Raw genomic sequence first — 17,207 nt, forward strand, 5'->3', positions numbered from 1 at the left:
GCCCTTGCTCTTATAGTTGCCTATTCTGGCCTTGAACTTGTGATCTCCCTGCCTCTGTCTCTCCAGTGGCTGGGGTTCCAGCTGTGAGCTATCATGCCCAGCTGCCCCCAATGTTTATTACCACAGCATCCTCTCTACCTCTTTGGTTTATGGATTTTGTGTGCTAACTTCCTTTTTGTTCTTGCTGTTTATGATCTTCACACACAGAGAGAGCAACAGGTTTTCATTTATTCCAGAGCCAAATGGTGGAAGATGTCATGGAATGAAGAAGGCACACCTTGTCTATATAGCATGATCTACCTTATTTATATAGCATGATCTAGACAACGTTCTTTTACTGATTACTAATTTCTACATCAGCAGTAATTAATAAGAATTTATTTTTTGGGCCGGGCGGTGGTGGCGCACGCCTTTAATCCCAGCACTTGGGAGGCAGAGGCAGGCGGATCTCTGTGAGTTCGAGACCAGCCTGGTCTACAAGAGCTAGTTCCAGGACAGGCTCCAAAACCACAGAGAAACCCTGTCTCGAACCCCCCCCCCAAAAAAAAAAAGAATTTATTTTTTGGTATGTGTGTAAAAAAAAAGGATTTTCAATCAAATGTTGTTAATCCTATGAAATTAGGTGTTATGGAATATCAAGTCTCCTTCTGGACTTTTTTTATATTGCATTTAATTAGCAGTATTTTGACTACTGTGGTAGTTAACTTGTAGATATTTCCTCTCCCTTTTCAGTTTTTCTCCTATTTCAAACTTCTCTACATATGCTACCAATTAATCTTCCTAATTGTTGCATTAATCCAATCATATTTCTGACAATACAAGCCTGACTGGTTTTCTCCTGGCTGTCGTGGAACTCACTGTGTAGACCAGGCTGACCTCAAACTCAGAGATCTGCCTGCCTCTGCCTCTGAGTGTTGGGGTTAAAGGTGTGTGCCACCACTACCCTGCGTAGCCCAATAGTTCTTTTTAAATTGTGGTTCAAGTCTGAGCTCCTGATTTACGTCAGGATTTGAACAACATGGCTCAACTCACTTTCCAGTTTTCCCTCCTCTCTCTTCTCATCCATATTTGGTAGTGTAGTCAGACAGGACTTTCCTAGCATGGCCAATCCTCCCAACTGCTCTCGCCTTTCTTCCTTCCGTGAACACCAAAGAACACTAAAGTGAACCTGGTCTTGACCTCTGTTCGAATCAGAACAGGTTTTCTGAAGCCTTACTTACTGTTAGGTCCAGATCACACTTCCTGCAATGCTCTAGATGAGGTGCCAGCTCCTCACAGTTCTTATTCTTATGTGAACCTATTGGTCTTCCAGGGCCAGCCTAAGGGATCAGCACAAACTTTTGTTTAAACTGGAGTAATCACTCATCACTTTGGAAGGTACAAGCCAAGCCGTCCCCCGCCACCCGCTAGGACATTGGTTCTGACAGGGCTTTTCCTTGCTGCTTCTTAGATTTTAGATCGCTAGCAGTTTGGCATTCCCCTACTTGGGGAAATCTATTTCTGTCGTGCACTCTGCCTCCATGTCTTCACAGTGTCTTCCCCTGTGTTTGGGTATGTGTCTTTTCTTAAAAGGACTTCTTTGACCTAGTAAAACTTTTCCTTACAAAAAAGTTTAAGTTTCTAGACTTAAGATCGCACTCACAGTCACCAGATGAAGTCTATGTGTGTTTAGGGCACATAAAAGTGTGTAAAACAAGTTGCTTCTTTTTGGGACTCAGTCTTGGCTTTGGAGATAAATTAACAATGCAGTTGCAGGTTTTTGACAAGAAACTGGAGTAAGCGTTCTGAGGTCTCAAGAACAATTTCTTGGGATCAAAGTGTTTTTGAGTATACTTCCTTAGTTTGACATGGCTTAAGTCTCCTTAAGTAATTGTGTAGCTTAGCCAGTTGGCAACCTATTTAGGCTATACCATTCCTTGTCCATCCCAGCCAAGCACTACCCTGCTCATTCTGCCCTGCTAGCCAGTGTATGTCTCATTTCTCTTATAAACCATTTCTCATATTTTTATATAAACATAATTATAGTCTGTGCTGTGGAGTAATTCTTTTGTATATTGTGAATATTTGTCAATCAGATTGGTTTAATAAAAAGCTGATGGGCTAGTAGTCGGGCAAGAATTATAGGTGGAGCAACCAAACTAGGAGAATAATGGGAAGCAGAAGAGTAGAGTCAGGAGAGATGACAGTCAGCCACCAAGAAAGCAGGACATGTAGAAAATGAGGTAACAAGCCATGAGCCATGTGGCAAAGCATAGATAAGAGATAAAGGGTAATTTAAGTGTAAGAGTTAGATAGTAATAAGTCTCAGCTATTGGCCGAGCATTTATAATTTATATTAAGTCTCCGAGTCAGTTATTCGGGAAGAGGCTGCTTATTATTTGGGAACAGGTTGTTGGGACAGGAAACTTCCACCTACAGTTCTGTGTTTATTGCCTGTTATGGTTTGAATGTGAAACATCCACACAGGCTCACGTGTCAAAGGGTTGGTTCCCAGTTGGTAACTGGAAACTTACCAGTTAGGGAATGGAGCCTTTGTGGAGGAAGAAGTTTAGTGGAGGTAGTTTCTTAAATATCTTGTCTCTGGTCCCTTCCTGAATTGCTGTCTGTTTTCTATATGGGGTCAACATAGTTATTCATATACTCCTGCCACCATGAGATTCTGCCCAAATGCACGGATCCAAGGAACCGTGGAATAAATCTTCTGAAACTGAGAGTCAAAATTAATAATTCCTTCTCTTACATCATTCTGTTAGGTATTTGTTTATAGTGATACAAATCCTCACTGACATACTGCCCAGATGATTCCAGAATGTCTCTATGGTCACAGTGGAAGTCATACTTGAAGATCTGGAGCAGGAGACTCAGGGGGGGAAGTGCATTATGGGTGATTCATTGGAAGAAATGCTGTTCATACTACTGGCTTTTGGTAAGACTCAGGAGAATATCTTAGAACCAAACAAGCTAACTGCACCCTTAGGCAGGTTATAACCCATTTGTTACCTCCAAGGACCATTTTCTTAGTTTTGTTAACTTGATGGAATGCACCAAACAGATGTCTGTGGCTGAACACACAGCATTCCCTTCCTACTACAAAAAATGAGCAAGCATAGCATTATAGATTCAAGAGGAGTTCTGATAGTGAGGTGTGATTGTACCCAGCCATGGTACAATATACGGAGCCATTCTCATAGGAATGAAACCATATGGGCAGGAGCCATGTCAGCGTGTTACACACACAAAGAGGGTTTGTAAGTGTAAACAATGCGTAAAGTGTATTGATATCAGTGACCCACATTTTGCGTTCGTGTTTAGAGACAGTTTAATGTTAGGTCAGTTTAAGCTAGCTACCTGCTTGAGACAAAGAGAGGAACCATTTTACATCTAAGCAGCATTTCAGCCTCCCCCTAACCCTGTCTTTTCCCCTTCTGCACGAAACATTACTATTGAAGTTGCTATTCACCAAAGGCAGAACTGGGGATGGATCACCTCAAGACAATGCTGTGTTGCCCAGATGATGCGGAATACTTAGCTGGATGAAATAAAGCTGCGCTTTTGCAAAAAGCTCTTCTCCATGAAGCTCAGTGCCAGGAAAAGATCAATTTTCTCTATTTTTAGCCCTTTCCATTTCGTCCCTCCAAGGAACACAGATGCTACACAAGTTCTAATAGAGTGAGACAGTGAATCCAACGGAGTCATTTCGGTTTTCTTTTGCACCTTTCTTGGGCAATTACATTAAAGTGCCCAAATAAAGATGGCTGCCTTTCATATGTTTGGAAAGAAGGGCAGATGACCTTTTCATGTGTGTCAGTTGTCTATTCAGAGCACTGGGGACCCCAGATGTGGCTAATAACCTTTCCAGAGGAGGCCAGAGGAAGACAATAAAGGAGGCAGTGTCGTTATTCTGCTTGCTTCTAGCGGCACAGTAAGTTTTGCAGGGATAATGAGATTCATTATGGGTTCATTAGCAATTTTATTCCTTTGGAAAAACTGATGATGATGGAGTTAGTTACAATTAAAGGAGCCCTTTTGATTTCCTGGCTTGGTTCAGCAGCCTGGGACCCTAAGCTCAGCTCTGGAATTCTGTGATCAATCAACTTCTTTCTTCCTCTTTCCGTACTTGAATATTACTCCTAGACTTTGTTAAAATGTTCCCGTACTAATGCCGTCAAAGGGATTTGCAGCAAACTTTGGGGTTTTGAGATCTAATTTAACTGGGAAATAATGGGGTACTGAAATTCTAAAATCTCAATGAAGCCAAACGCTTTATGAAGCATGACTACATGTGAAATCTGTTCCTCTTGCTTGTGCGAAAATTAGATTTGTCAAAACAGGAAAGATATTAGGTAATTCTCTTGTCAAAACTCTGATATTATAGATGAAGACAGGAAAAAGTAGTTTTCCAAATGTTACTTTTTTTTTTTAAATAAAAAAGTCAAGCTATTATATAATTCTTTTTTCCCTAGTTCAGTAAGTTCTGTAGCCTGGTTCTTGAGGAGAAGTTTTGGGTCTGAAAAGACTGCTGGTGTTTAGTTCCCTGAAGTGGTAGATTAGTAAATGTGTTAACCCCAAAGATGAGAGGAGAAAGACCGTGGACCAAAATCATCACAATCAAATTAATTAAAACAAGTGACTAACTAAAGCAAGGCTTTTTTTCTCCATGTACACTGACTGCTTACCTCTAAGGCAGGGTGCAAGAGGTCAGCATTGCACATGAGGAAGACAAGGTTTTTATAGCTCCAGGTAGGGGATTTCTAAATATGGAGTTTGGTGGGCAAAACAGACAGGACTATAGAAGCAGAGCATAATAAGGTGGTTATAACAGCCTTTTGAGACAAAGTAGAGTTTGTCTACCTATGCAGATGATGGTCGTTACAACCTTTTGAAACAAAGACACAATTGCCAGGTTGTCATAAGATAGTCATAACAACAGGGGCCATAATAACCTTTTGAAACAAAGGCCTGCATACCATTTACTAGAACAGGTAGTACAGAACCACTGGTAGTTAAGGTTACAGGTGAGGCAGAGCCCAATCCTTGAGAAACAGATTTAATCGTAAACAGGAATGGATCTAGTTTGTCTTTACTATAAGATGACATTCAAGCCAAAGATGGAGTCAGGTTGGTTTATCATATGCTGTCCAGGGTCCCCTCTCCTTAGGGCTAAAACATCTATTCCCCAATTGCTGCAGCTCTTGGATGACTTATGAACTTGCTCTTGGCTGAGGAGTGTTGTCTTGGAAACACTAAAGTCTGGTCCATGTAAGCGTACAGAGGCTGCTTCTTTTCAACATTGGATGATACTTTAAGACCATCCTTGCTCACAGGTTCTTATAGGATTAGCTGAGGTCTCTCTTGAGACCACTTAAACATTCATCTTCTTCTGCCTTCCACAGAAACTACCAGTGTGAGCACTTCTAACCGACCTCCTTCACAAGCATCTACCACACAGCATTGTTCCCACGTACTCTGATTGTGCTGTCTTCTATGCCTGAATAGCTTTGTGTTATGTCAGTAAACAATCAGTCTATGCTTTTGAACCTAAAACCCCATAGTCATCTAAGATAACAATATCTAGGATAACATGGAAAGACACTGTTATTAGAGGTCGCCTCTCGTAGCATTGTGCCTGAAAATGTGACCTCCCTTTCCCCATGCTTCAACACTTTAATTATTAAGTGCTGAAAATAAGGTTATGAAAAGCTCACTAATTAAGAGAGTAAAAAGAAGCAGAAGAGAATAAAACTGAACAGATGATCCTGAAAGTGAGATATGTCTAACTTTTCTGATGACATAAAGAAATGTTCTCGTAGCTAAATAAGAAGGTGAACCCAAAGAAAAACATATAAGCATCCCCCTGAATATTAACCTTCATCAGGCGATGAAAGAAGACAGAGACAGAGACCAACATTGGAGCACTGGACTGAAGTCTCACGATCCAAAGGAGGAGCAGAAGGAGAGTGAGCACGAGCAAGGAACTCAGGACGGCGAGGGGTGCAACCACACACTGAGGCAATGGGGATGTTCTATCGGGAACTCACCAAGGCCAGCTGGCCGGGGACTGAAAAAGCATGGGACAAAACCGGTCTCGCTGAACATAATGGACAATGAGGACTACTGAGAACTGAAGAACAATGGCAATGGGTTCTTGATCCTATTGCATGTAATGGCTTTGTGGGAGCCCAGGTAGTTTGGATGCTCACCTTAATAGACCTGGATGGAGGTGGGTGGTCCTTGGACCTCCCACAGGGCAGAGAAACCTGCTTGCTCTTTGGGCTGAGGAGGAAGGAAGACTTGATTGGGGGAGGGGGAGGGAATGGGAGGTGGTGGCGGGGAAGAGGCAGAAATCTTTAATAATTAAATTAATTAATTAATAAAAAAATCAGCAAGAAAAAAAAAAAAAAAAAAAAAGAAATGTTCTCGTTTCTATTCCTTTATATCTACACAAATCCCGCTGCTAATACCCGAGAGGCTGAAAATCTCAACACTTAATAAAAGCTGATGATTTTTAGCTTCACAAAATCTTTTCTATACTTGTCTACAGGACTAAGGCAGAGGAGGCTTGGTTATCCATATGTACATTTGCAAAGACAGTCCTGGCTGGTGGGGCTGAATGAATAAATCACAACCTATCCTGGTTGGTTTTTTTTTTTTTTGGTTTTTCGAGACAGGGTTTCTCTGTGGTTTTGGAGCCTGTCCTGGAACTAGCTCTTGTAGACCAGGCTGGTCTCGAACTCACAGAGATCCACCTGCCTCTGCCTCCCAAGTGCTGGGATTAAAGGCGTGCGCCACCACCGCCCGGCTCCTGGTTGTTTTTTGATATTCATGTGGAAACAGTACCAAGCAAGTAGAAAAGAGGCTCCAGGACTTTCCATGGACTCCCCTGGTGTGATTGACTACAATGACAATCCCATACTGCAGATTTTATTTTTATCCGTATTCACACTAGCATTGTGTCCTGAAGGAGTAAGGCAGTTATCTGCATGCCAGTGTGGTAGATTGCTTGTATGTGTAGAGACAAATGAACGTGTTTATCCGGATACTTGTTCCAATTATCCTGATTAATCTACTGATGGAGATCAGGTGAAATAAATTCCTTTAATTTTGGTTTGCCCACAATCAGATGAACTGAATCGGGTTATATCCACGACCACAACTCATCACAGAACATAGGACAATGGGTAACTATTCGAAATGTGTCTAATGCGACAGGGCATGTGGACGGCGCATTGACAAGCTCAACGTAGAGTTAGATGAGTTAGCACAACCCAGAGACTGGTTAGATTGCAAAGAAGAGAGGCTTATTTAGCTCCCAGTTTTGAATGCTGCAGTCTAACAGCAAGACTCTGGCTCTGAAGAGGGCTCCTGGGTCACATAATTTCACGGTGGATGGCATCATAGTAGTGCAGGCTATACAGGAGGGAGAGCTCACATAACAGTACGGGAAGGCAGAGAGGAACTGCATCAACTCCTGCTTAGGGCATAACCTCAATGACCTAATTACCTCTCGCTGTTGCCCCATATCCTAGAGACCTCACCCAAACCACATTATCTCCCAGGTATTCATAATATTTGATTTTTAAAAGAGTTTCATCTTTTGGTTCGTATGACTGCTCATAACTTCTGATTTGAAAGAAATGCCATCACTGAAACGAAACCTCCCATATTTTGTTTCTCCAGCCATTCTTTGTTTCCTTTGAAGTTCTGTGTCATCTGTGATAGCTGTTCTTATCATAATTCACACATATTTAAAAGTGCACTTTTTTCTGTTATGAGCAAACCTTTTTCTTGTCATCCACTGTGGCTCCTTGTCTGTGATATGTAGGAATGTTGCTATATTTTATTACATATAAAGACTGGGTGATTCATCAGGCCATCAAGTGAGCTCTCACATTAGTTTCCTGAAGTCTTGTTTCTTCTTCTAGTTGTAGAATTCACAAATAAAGAAGAGTTAGTGTTTTTGCTTTCAGTGATTTTATTACATTTTTACTTACTACCCAATTGTATTTATCAGTATTTTCATTACTGTTAGATATTAAGGGAGAATTATATTTTTAATTTTTTATGATTATAGCAGGAATGCTTATTATATATTATTATATATAATATATTCATTATTGTTTATTGAAATCTGAATCTATATATCAACACTATTTCCTGGTTTTGAATTTTTTATTATTTTACACACTTCAACATTTATTATTTGATTTCTTTAATTAATTTCTTGAAGTTGTTTTTATAGTAAAATCAAAACATTTAAAATTACATGTTATTTCATAATATGTTTTAAAATGTACTTTTATGTTGCTATTTTTGTTACTGGGTGGTTTTTTATTTATTGTTTTGAGTCAGGAACTAATGCAGCTTAGATGGCTCATAACTCTTTAAGTAGCTGACGATGACCTGGAGTTGCCCCTCTTGCCTCTGCTTTCTGACTGGAGTGGTCACAGTCATGCCCATCAAACCCAACACATACCTTAGCTTTTTAGAGAAAATAGTGAATTAATTTCTTTTTATAATGTATGTGTATGCCTGCTTGATTGTATGTACATCATGTGCTTGAAGGTATTGCCTTTTAGGTGTGAATAAATCAGATCCTCTGGAGATGCAGTTGGCTCTGAGCTACCTCATATAGGTGCTAGGAACCAAACCCTAGTCCACTGAAAGAGCAGCAAGTGCTTTTAATTGCGGAGTCATTTCTTCAGTACAAATGTCCTTATTTTCTGAAGCAACTGATATTAGCTTTGGTTTTCTTTTTAGCTTTAATGATACATTGATTTTTTTCCAATGTCTTAATTTCTAGCCTTATGCTTTGCATGCAAAGAATGTGACCATATCAGTTTATGTTCTTTTGGTGGGAATTTATTATATTTATTATTATGCCTTATATGACCATTTTCATAATTATTTCACTTTCTAAAACATTTTAATATGAGGAACAGAAGTTTTAATATTTGTTCACAAATTCATTGCATTTAAATACTTTTTTCTCTATGTGTATGTATAGGTTTGTACGTGCGTGTGCAAGTACACGCGTGAGTGCAGCTGCTTGAACAGGTGGCAAGGCCAGAAAATCCTAAGTGTAATTTTTCAGGAACTGCCCACCATTTTTTCTTTGTTTATTTTTAAGTATAAAGCATTAATATCCTTATTATGGCATAATGCAGTACTCTATACAGTAACTCATTTTAATGTAAAAACATTTTATGTACAACTTCAGAGAAACAGCTACACAGACGGCTTGGCCATAAAAACAGATTGTAATTCAAAGCCCATAGTTATTTGATAGACTGAAAAGTATTTTCCCTGCAGAAAATAGTAAAAATAATAACTTTTCCCATTTAATGCAAATAATAGCTGAATTATGAGTATTGTTTAGATTCTGGGATCAAGAAGAAATCTTGCCTTCATTGTTCAAAGAGCTATGTTTTACTTAAATTGTGTAAATGAGATTCCTATTAATCTTCCCCCCTCACTGTTTGACTTACGGCAGATCATTTTTTCTATAGGCTAACCCAGAATCCAAGAAGGTTTAAGCCTCTTCTGAAAGTACAGCCAGCATGTGATTTCATCCGCTTCGTACAGCATGTATTCCTATCCTAACAGTGATATGTTTCACTAAAGCATGCCCAGTGATTGGGCAAAACCAAAACTTATTATAAGTCATGGAGTCATCAACAAAGGAAAAAAAAAATCAAAAGAGTCTGGAGCACAGAGGACAAGAACCATCTGGTTATAGTTCAAGGGAAAAATTGAATCTAAATAGGAAAAGGACACGGCCTCAACCACCAGGGCTGATTTGGTGAATAGAGCCCTTTGATGATTAGTCAGACCCGTTAGGAGGTAACGATCACACTAAAGTCAGAGAACGTATGTGACAATGGAGACAGTGTGATTCTGGTTTTCTTTCTGAGCCTTCTAAGATCTATGTACAGAATCTCTAGGAAGGCAAGAGGACCTTCCACCTGCGCATCTGAGCTAGGCACGATGTTTCCCCAAGAAAGAACACCTGAAGACTCGGGCTGTTATTACTGGGCCAGGTGCTACACCGAGTTCTTCAGTTCCCTTAAAGCAACAACTTAAAATAGCACAGCTCGTCTTGGAAGAATTCTCTAAGCATGTAACTCTTCTGTGGAGAAACAGGCTAACAGAAACAGACCTTATGCTGTGGCTTAAGATCTAGGCCACTGAGAAACAAAGTTGTCCTGGGAACTTCCCTAGTCCCAGGTTTCTTGCTAGCCCCATAATGGCTCTCTACAATCAAGGTATCTCTTTCCTTGCTCTCCTTCTCTGTCCTTCCCCCATCTTGGCCATCCCATTCCCTCATGTTCTTCTCCCCTTCTTCCCCTCTTTCTCCTTCCACCCCCATGTTCCCAGTTTTCTCGGGAGAAGTTGTAACCTTTGGAGCAAGAGAGCAAGTGTTATGCCATGAGGGAAATCTTTACAAGTTTGGCCTAATGTTTCTTAAACTTTACTGTTTTGTTGGTTTTCTTACATCATATGTGAATTTTTTTTTATTGAAAAAAAAAATTTCCCGCCTCCTCCCCGCCTCCCATTTCCCTCCCCCTCCTCCCGCCCCTCTCCCCCTCCCCCCACTCTTCTTCTCCTCCCTCTCCAGTCCCAGGAGCAGTCAGGGTTCCCTGCCCTGTGGAAAGTCCAAGGTCCTCCCTCCTCCATCCAGATCTAGGAAGTTGAACATCCAAACTGTCTAGGCTCCCACAAAGCCAGAACCTGAAGTAGGATCAACACCCCGTGCCATTGTCCTTGGCCTCTTGTCAGCTCTCATTGTCCGCCATGTTCAGAGAGTCCGGTTTTATCCCATGCTTTTTCAGTCACAGTCCAGCTGGCCTTGGTGAGCTCCCAATAGATCGGTCCGACTGTCTCAGTGGGTGGGTGCACCCCTTGTGGTCCTGACTTCGTTGTACATGTTCTCCCTCCTTCTGCTCCTCATTAGGACCTTGTCATATGTGAATTTTTATTTTTGTTTTATTTTTTGTTTAGTCTCATTATTTTTTTGCATATGCTTTTCTTATGACCTCCTTCAGATTATATATCTTACTGTCAAAAATTTTCTTCAATGTTAATTTGATTTCTGTAGATAGGTATTTTAAGAAGACAGTTCTTCCATCCAAGATTTTCTGATTCCAAATTTATTTATTCTTTCATTTAGTCAATATTTGTTTAGTCTTTATTATACAATATTTTTATTTATTGAGAACTTCATACATGTATATGAAGAATTTTGTTAACATTCTCTTTACCTTCCTATCTCCAACAATACGCCCCAGAATCCCGAACAACATATCCTCCTTTAAACTTTATGTATCTCCTCTGCCTGTCTGTCTTTCTCATTTGTGTATGATGCCTATGTATAGGATGCCTATGTATAGGATGCCTATGTATACAATATCTATGTCTATGTATATGCTGTATATGTCTATATGATGTATATGTATATGATAACCATGTCTGTGTATGTGATGCATATATGTGTATTTAATGCCTATATATGATGTCTATGTATATTATGTCTATGTCTATGATATCTATGTATAGGATGTCTATGTCCATGTATATGATGTATATGTATATGATGTATATGTATATGATGTATATGTATATGTCTGTCTTACCATGTTCATTTAGTGCTGCCTATATACACACAGGTGTGAGGCCACCCACTGGAACATAGGCAACCAACTAGCAGTCACATCCCTGAAGAAAAATGACTCTCTTTCTCCCAGCAGCCATAAACTGCTAATTGCTTTTCAGTTGTTCCTGTTGGAACTGTGACAGGCATGACGTTGTGCAGGTAACAGCTGGTGTAAGTTCATGCGTGCAGAGGCCATGCCAGTCCAGAAGATGACATTTCAGAACACTCCTTACCATCCTCCAGCTCCTCCCTGCTTCCTCTTCCACGGCGTCTTCTGAACTGTAAGGGTGGGAGCTTGTATAGATGTTCCATTTAGGGTTGTTCCTGTGCAACTACCTTTTCTCAACACTCCAGACAGTTATGTCTCTGCGTTAACACCTGCCCACTACAAAGGAAGCTTCTCTGATAAAGGTTGACAACAGGGCAAATATACGGCTTTAAGGATAAATACAAAGGTGGTTCGGCAACGTTACCATTTAGCAAAACACCAAACCAACATTTCAGTGGTTCTCATCCTTACCAAAGCTGCAACCCTTTAATACAGTTTCTCAAGTTGTGATGACCCCAACCATAAAATTATTTCCATTGCTACTTCATATCTGTAATTTTGCTACTGTTACAAATGATAATATAAATATTTTTGGAGATAAAGTTTGCCAAAGAGGTTGCAACCCAGAGGTTGAGAACCTCTGGTCTATTTGAAGTGCTCATTTTCCAGTCTTCCTTCTTGGGAAATGTATGAAAGTTCAGTTTTTCCAGTACTTTTAGTGATCACATGATAAAGATGACAAGGTTGTATCAGAACATCTAGGACATAGAAATAGAAAATCCACACTTATTTACATGACTTGTGTTTCATCAACTCTTTGTTCTTAATCAGTGGGTGAAAAACATGAACATCAACAATGACTTAACTTTACTTGTGTCAGTTCAGAGCCAGAACTTCTGATTTTCCTCTTATTTTTCTCCTTTTGTCAGTGACTGAATAACAGTGACCGATTTCTTTTTCAAGGAAGACCCCCTCTTCTCAGATCTCTTTGGTGAAGATGCAATGCATCGATGTTCTGAATGGTACAAGGTCTCACGGGGATCGAACAGGGCACATATATTTTCCACGGGAAAAGAGTTTTACTTCTACCCCTTCCAAGAGCTAACCCAGAGTTATAAAGTTACTTTCAGTTTCCAGAAAAATGTCCATCTGCCACTCAAATGTTTTATAAGTTGTTAGGATAGTGACAGATAAAATAGATTTTCATTTTGCAAAATTGCATTGTGTGATGGTGATACACCTTGTACTATGGGACTTTTGAGATTCATGGTTTTGAGTTTTCACATTGGGTAGCATGAGTCTGTGGATCCATTTGCAAAAGGCAGTTCTAATTTTTCCCTGTATTCTCCTTTAAATCTTAGCACTGCCTTTTCAATTCTTCTGACTGCAAGCATCAATCTCTTCTATTATCCTGTGGCTTGTACATGACCAATCTTTCTCATGGTTGTGAATTTTATGTTTTTTAGGATCTCTAGATGTTTCCCATCAATAGACAGGGTCTTATGTAGCCTCTAGGTATATATTTTCCTCTGGAGAGAGAAGAAGCAGAAATCAGGTCATATAATGCGATGAGAAAGTTTCTCTCTCTCTATTCTTATATTCAACTAGTTCTTCCAAACACATTAAAGGTACGTTGATTAAGGGCTATGTGATACTTTTCACACAGATAAAAACACAGTAGATTTTAAATTTAATTGATGGAAATGTTGTATCTTGGTATCAAATACTTTCATGCTCTGATTGCAAGGGTGAGATGAGGAGGTTATGAGGATAACATGGTAAGAAAGACAAATTTAAAAACACGTTAAAAGGATTCTGGGTGTGACGAAAGACTAGGTGTCATGTTGGAAGGAGTGATGATTGCTGTTTGGAAATAAAAAGAACAAGACTGCTTCACCACTCTTTAGCCTCTTCTCCAGTCCTGGAAACTTGATCAAAGCCCCATCAGACATTTCTTTTTACTACTGGACCCATAAACTTTCTCTGTTATGAGACTGGACTGGCTGCTGCGATCGTAATAAAGGCACCTGCCCCTGCCATAGTGGAATTTTTACCCCAGGCAAACTGGGCTGAAATACCCCTATGGGAAAATCCACAAAAGCAACCCCAGCAGGACACATAGATGGGGTTCTCAGTGACAGCTGCAAGGACCACCATTAATACCCTTCCCTCACCTCAGGAATAGGCACAGATGCCAAGTCCTGATTTCACACCACACAGTCTTCAGCTGCTCCTGACCAGGTGAAACACAGCAACTGGGACTGGGTGGAGTTTGCCTCTGCTACCCACGGCCCACAGAACAGAGTTAAATACAAGATGAGCTGGGAGTCTCAAGGGAGGAATGAAAATCAACAATGAATACAGCCTGAGCCAAGATCAGGAGGACGAATTAGTGGAGATTTATATTGCTGTGAAAAAAAAAAAAGTGCCACGACTGAAACCAGCTTACAGAAGAGTTTATTTTGCCTTATGGTTTCTAAGGGATGAGTCCCCTCTATTATAGAGGGAGACATAGCAGCAAGTGACAGGCTAGGTGGCAGCAGCAGGAAGCTGAGAGAGAGACCACATCCCCAAGAGTAAACACTAAGTGAACTGAAAGAGGGTGAGGCTACAAACCCACAAGCCCACCCCAGTGATGTGCTTCCTCCACCTTCACTGCAGCACCTCCCTAAACGGTACCGTTAACTGCAGATCAGGTGTTCCATACCTGAGCCTATGGAGACATTCTCATTCAAAACACCACAAAGACAAAGTCAACATTTAGCCAACGATCTCATGTTTTTTCTATCTCCACTCAGCTTTCCTTTCCAGCGGCAGCTATTCTTTATCTTTCTGAGATTCTATTATCTCCTGTCCCCACCTGTCATCCTTCATTCCCTATAGCTCCTCCTCCACAGTACTGGAGGGTACCCTAGCAGACCAATGCTATTCCCTATTGCGTCTGCCTTTTACTGTTTTAGTCTCTCTCTCTCTCTCTCTCTCTCTCTCTCTCTCTCTCTCTCTCCTCTCCTCTCCTCTCCTCTCCTCCCCCCCAGTGTACCATTACTCTTACTGCTGTAGTTCCCAAAGCCAAGAGGCTGACTTGACTTGGTAGCTGGGCATATATCTCTACCTCCTGTTAGTTCACAATTAACCCAAACTCCCACATATCCACCCCATTTCCCCCTTGGCCCCAGTTATTTCCACTACTGTGTATGTGTCTCTCCTCTGCTTCCTCTAATGCTTATATACTTATCACTATTCTCAACTGTGATTGCCTACCTCTCCTTCTTTTCCTTTCCACATATCAGTATAGGTAGCACTATGGGTCCCTTTACTGCCTAAACTAACCTGTATTTAATAGGTAGTTATTTTGTAGTCATCTGCTACTCTGTAATCGGAATACTTTAACTACTGGATAGTAACTGTGACTGCAGATATTCCTCAACCCACAGGGGAAGACTGAAGATAGAGCCTCATGCTGGAACATGGGTGTAAAAAAGGCAAATACAACCACACTGAACTACAACCTAGTCCCTCCTGAACATGGATAACACATCTCTTGAAAGAATGATTGTAGCAGCAGCAGCAACAACAATACATATTAACTGACAATCTAGCCCCTGATGGGCAGAATTCAGAAAAAAAAATGGGAAGACTGTAAGAGCCAGAGGGGATGGAGGACACCAAGGGAACAAGACCGCCTGAATTAACTAAAAGGCTCATGTGAGCTCACAGATTCTGAAGCATCAAGCACAGGCACAGTGTCTGTACAAGGTCCTCGCATATATGCTATAGAATTAGTTCAGTATTTTCATGGGACTCTTGACTACAAGAATGAGTGGGTTTCTGACTCTTGTGCCTGCTCTTGGGACTCTTCTTCTCCTGTTGGGTTGCCATGTCCAACTTGATATGATAGTTTTTGCTTTCCTTCATATAGTTATATTTTATTTTGTCATGTTTGGTTGTTATCTTAGAAGCCTGTTCTTTTCTGATGAAAGACAGAAAGGGAGTGGATACAGAGTGGAGAAGAGGAGAGGAGGAACTGGCAGGAGCAAAGGCAGGAGAAACTGTAATCAGTTTATATTGTCTGAGAAAAGAATCAATTTTCAATAAAAGAAAAAAATGAGAGCAATCAAGAATTTGTCTCCTACAAAAATTGCCAACCCCAAACTACTAATTACTCCAGATCAAAATGACTTAGATGAAATTCCAGAAGCATAATTCTAAAGAATGACCATGATTCAAAGTAGATGAATATTTTCTAAGAGAGAGTGTACTGCTGGATGAAATATCACCATATTTCAACCTATAATGCGAAAGAGTTTAATAAAGAGATAGAAAAACCAAAGAAAGCTGGGCGGTGGTGGCGCACGCCTTTAATCTCAGCACTTGGGAGGCAGAGGCAGGTGGATCTCTGTGAGTTCGAGGCCAGCCTGGTCTACAGAGCTAGTTCCAGGACAGGAACCAAAACCACAGAGAAACCCTGTCTCGAAAAACCAAAAAAAAAAAAAAAAAACCAAAAAACTGAATGATACTGGAAATAAAAACCATTAAGGGTTAAGTGCAAAGTTTAGTGGACAGCCTCACCAACAAAAAGAATCATGTTGAAGATGGAAGTACAGGGTAAGAAGGCAGTAGAGAGGAACTGGATCACTCAAAACAATGTATGAACAGAATAGGCAAGGACTTTGGGACTCTACGAAAAGGCAAAAACTATACTTAATATTCATAATATTCATATAAAAGAGAATTTCACGCAAAAGGTATATAGAATATTTTAAACAATATCATAGAGGACCCCCCCCCCAATTTAGGGAGTGATAGCAGCACCTTGTTGAGAAGGCAAACACTAGCTTGGAGGATTCTGAGGCCATGGAATCTATTTCCTATTTGATTGCACTAAATACAGTGTATTTCTCACTAATAACATTGCTGATACTTCTTGCTGAGAGGTAGAGGTAAAGGGAAAGCCAAATCTTTCCCCTCTAACAAACCAATCGATAGGAAGATATAAAGTGAAGAGCAGAAAGTTCTAGATAGCAAAAAAAAAATATTGGCTGGGAAGTATTTTATCAATCAGTATGTGTAGTTAAGTCAAGTAAGTCTCCATTCCAAGATGATGTTGAGGCTGAACATCCATTGCATTTTGATGGTGGTAGATAAGAGAATGAATGAAGGACAAATTGGGACAAGGATAGAGTGAACATTTTCTATTTTGAAATCCTGTTTTAATGTATCCTATTATTTCTCATTTCCACTTGCAAACATTTTATTAGGAAAGCATTTCTGAAATAGACACTTTGCTAATTCATGCCACGTGTGCAGAGACAAGTGCAGCAGAGCACAAGGATGCACTGGCACATGGGTACACCGGTACTGCAGAACACAAGAATATACTATTTAAAAGGGGCACACAGGTTTACTAGGACTGCAGCACACATAGGTGTGAAGGTACGGCAGTGCTCAAGCTGTCCTAGTGCAGAAGCACAGGAGTGTGTAATACTACAGAGCTGCACATGTATGTGT

Source organism: Chionomys nivalis, chromosome 10, assembly GCF_950005125.1.
Source record: "Chionomys nivalis chromosome 10, mChiNiv1.1, whole genome shotgun sequence".
NCBI classification, from domain to species: Eukaryota; Metazoa; Chordata; class Mammalia; order Rodentia; family Cricetidae; genus Chionomys; species Chionomys nivalis.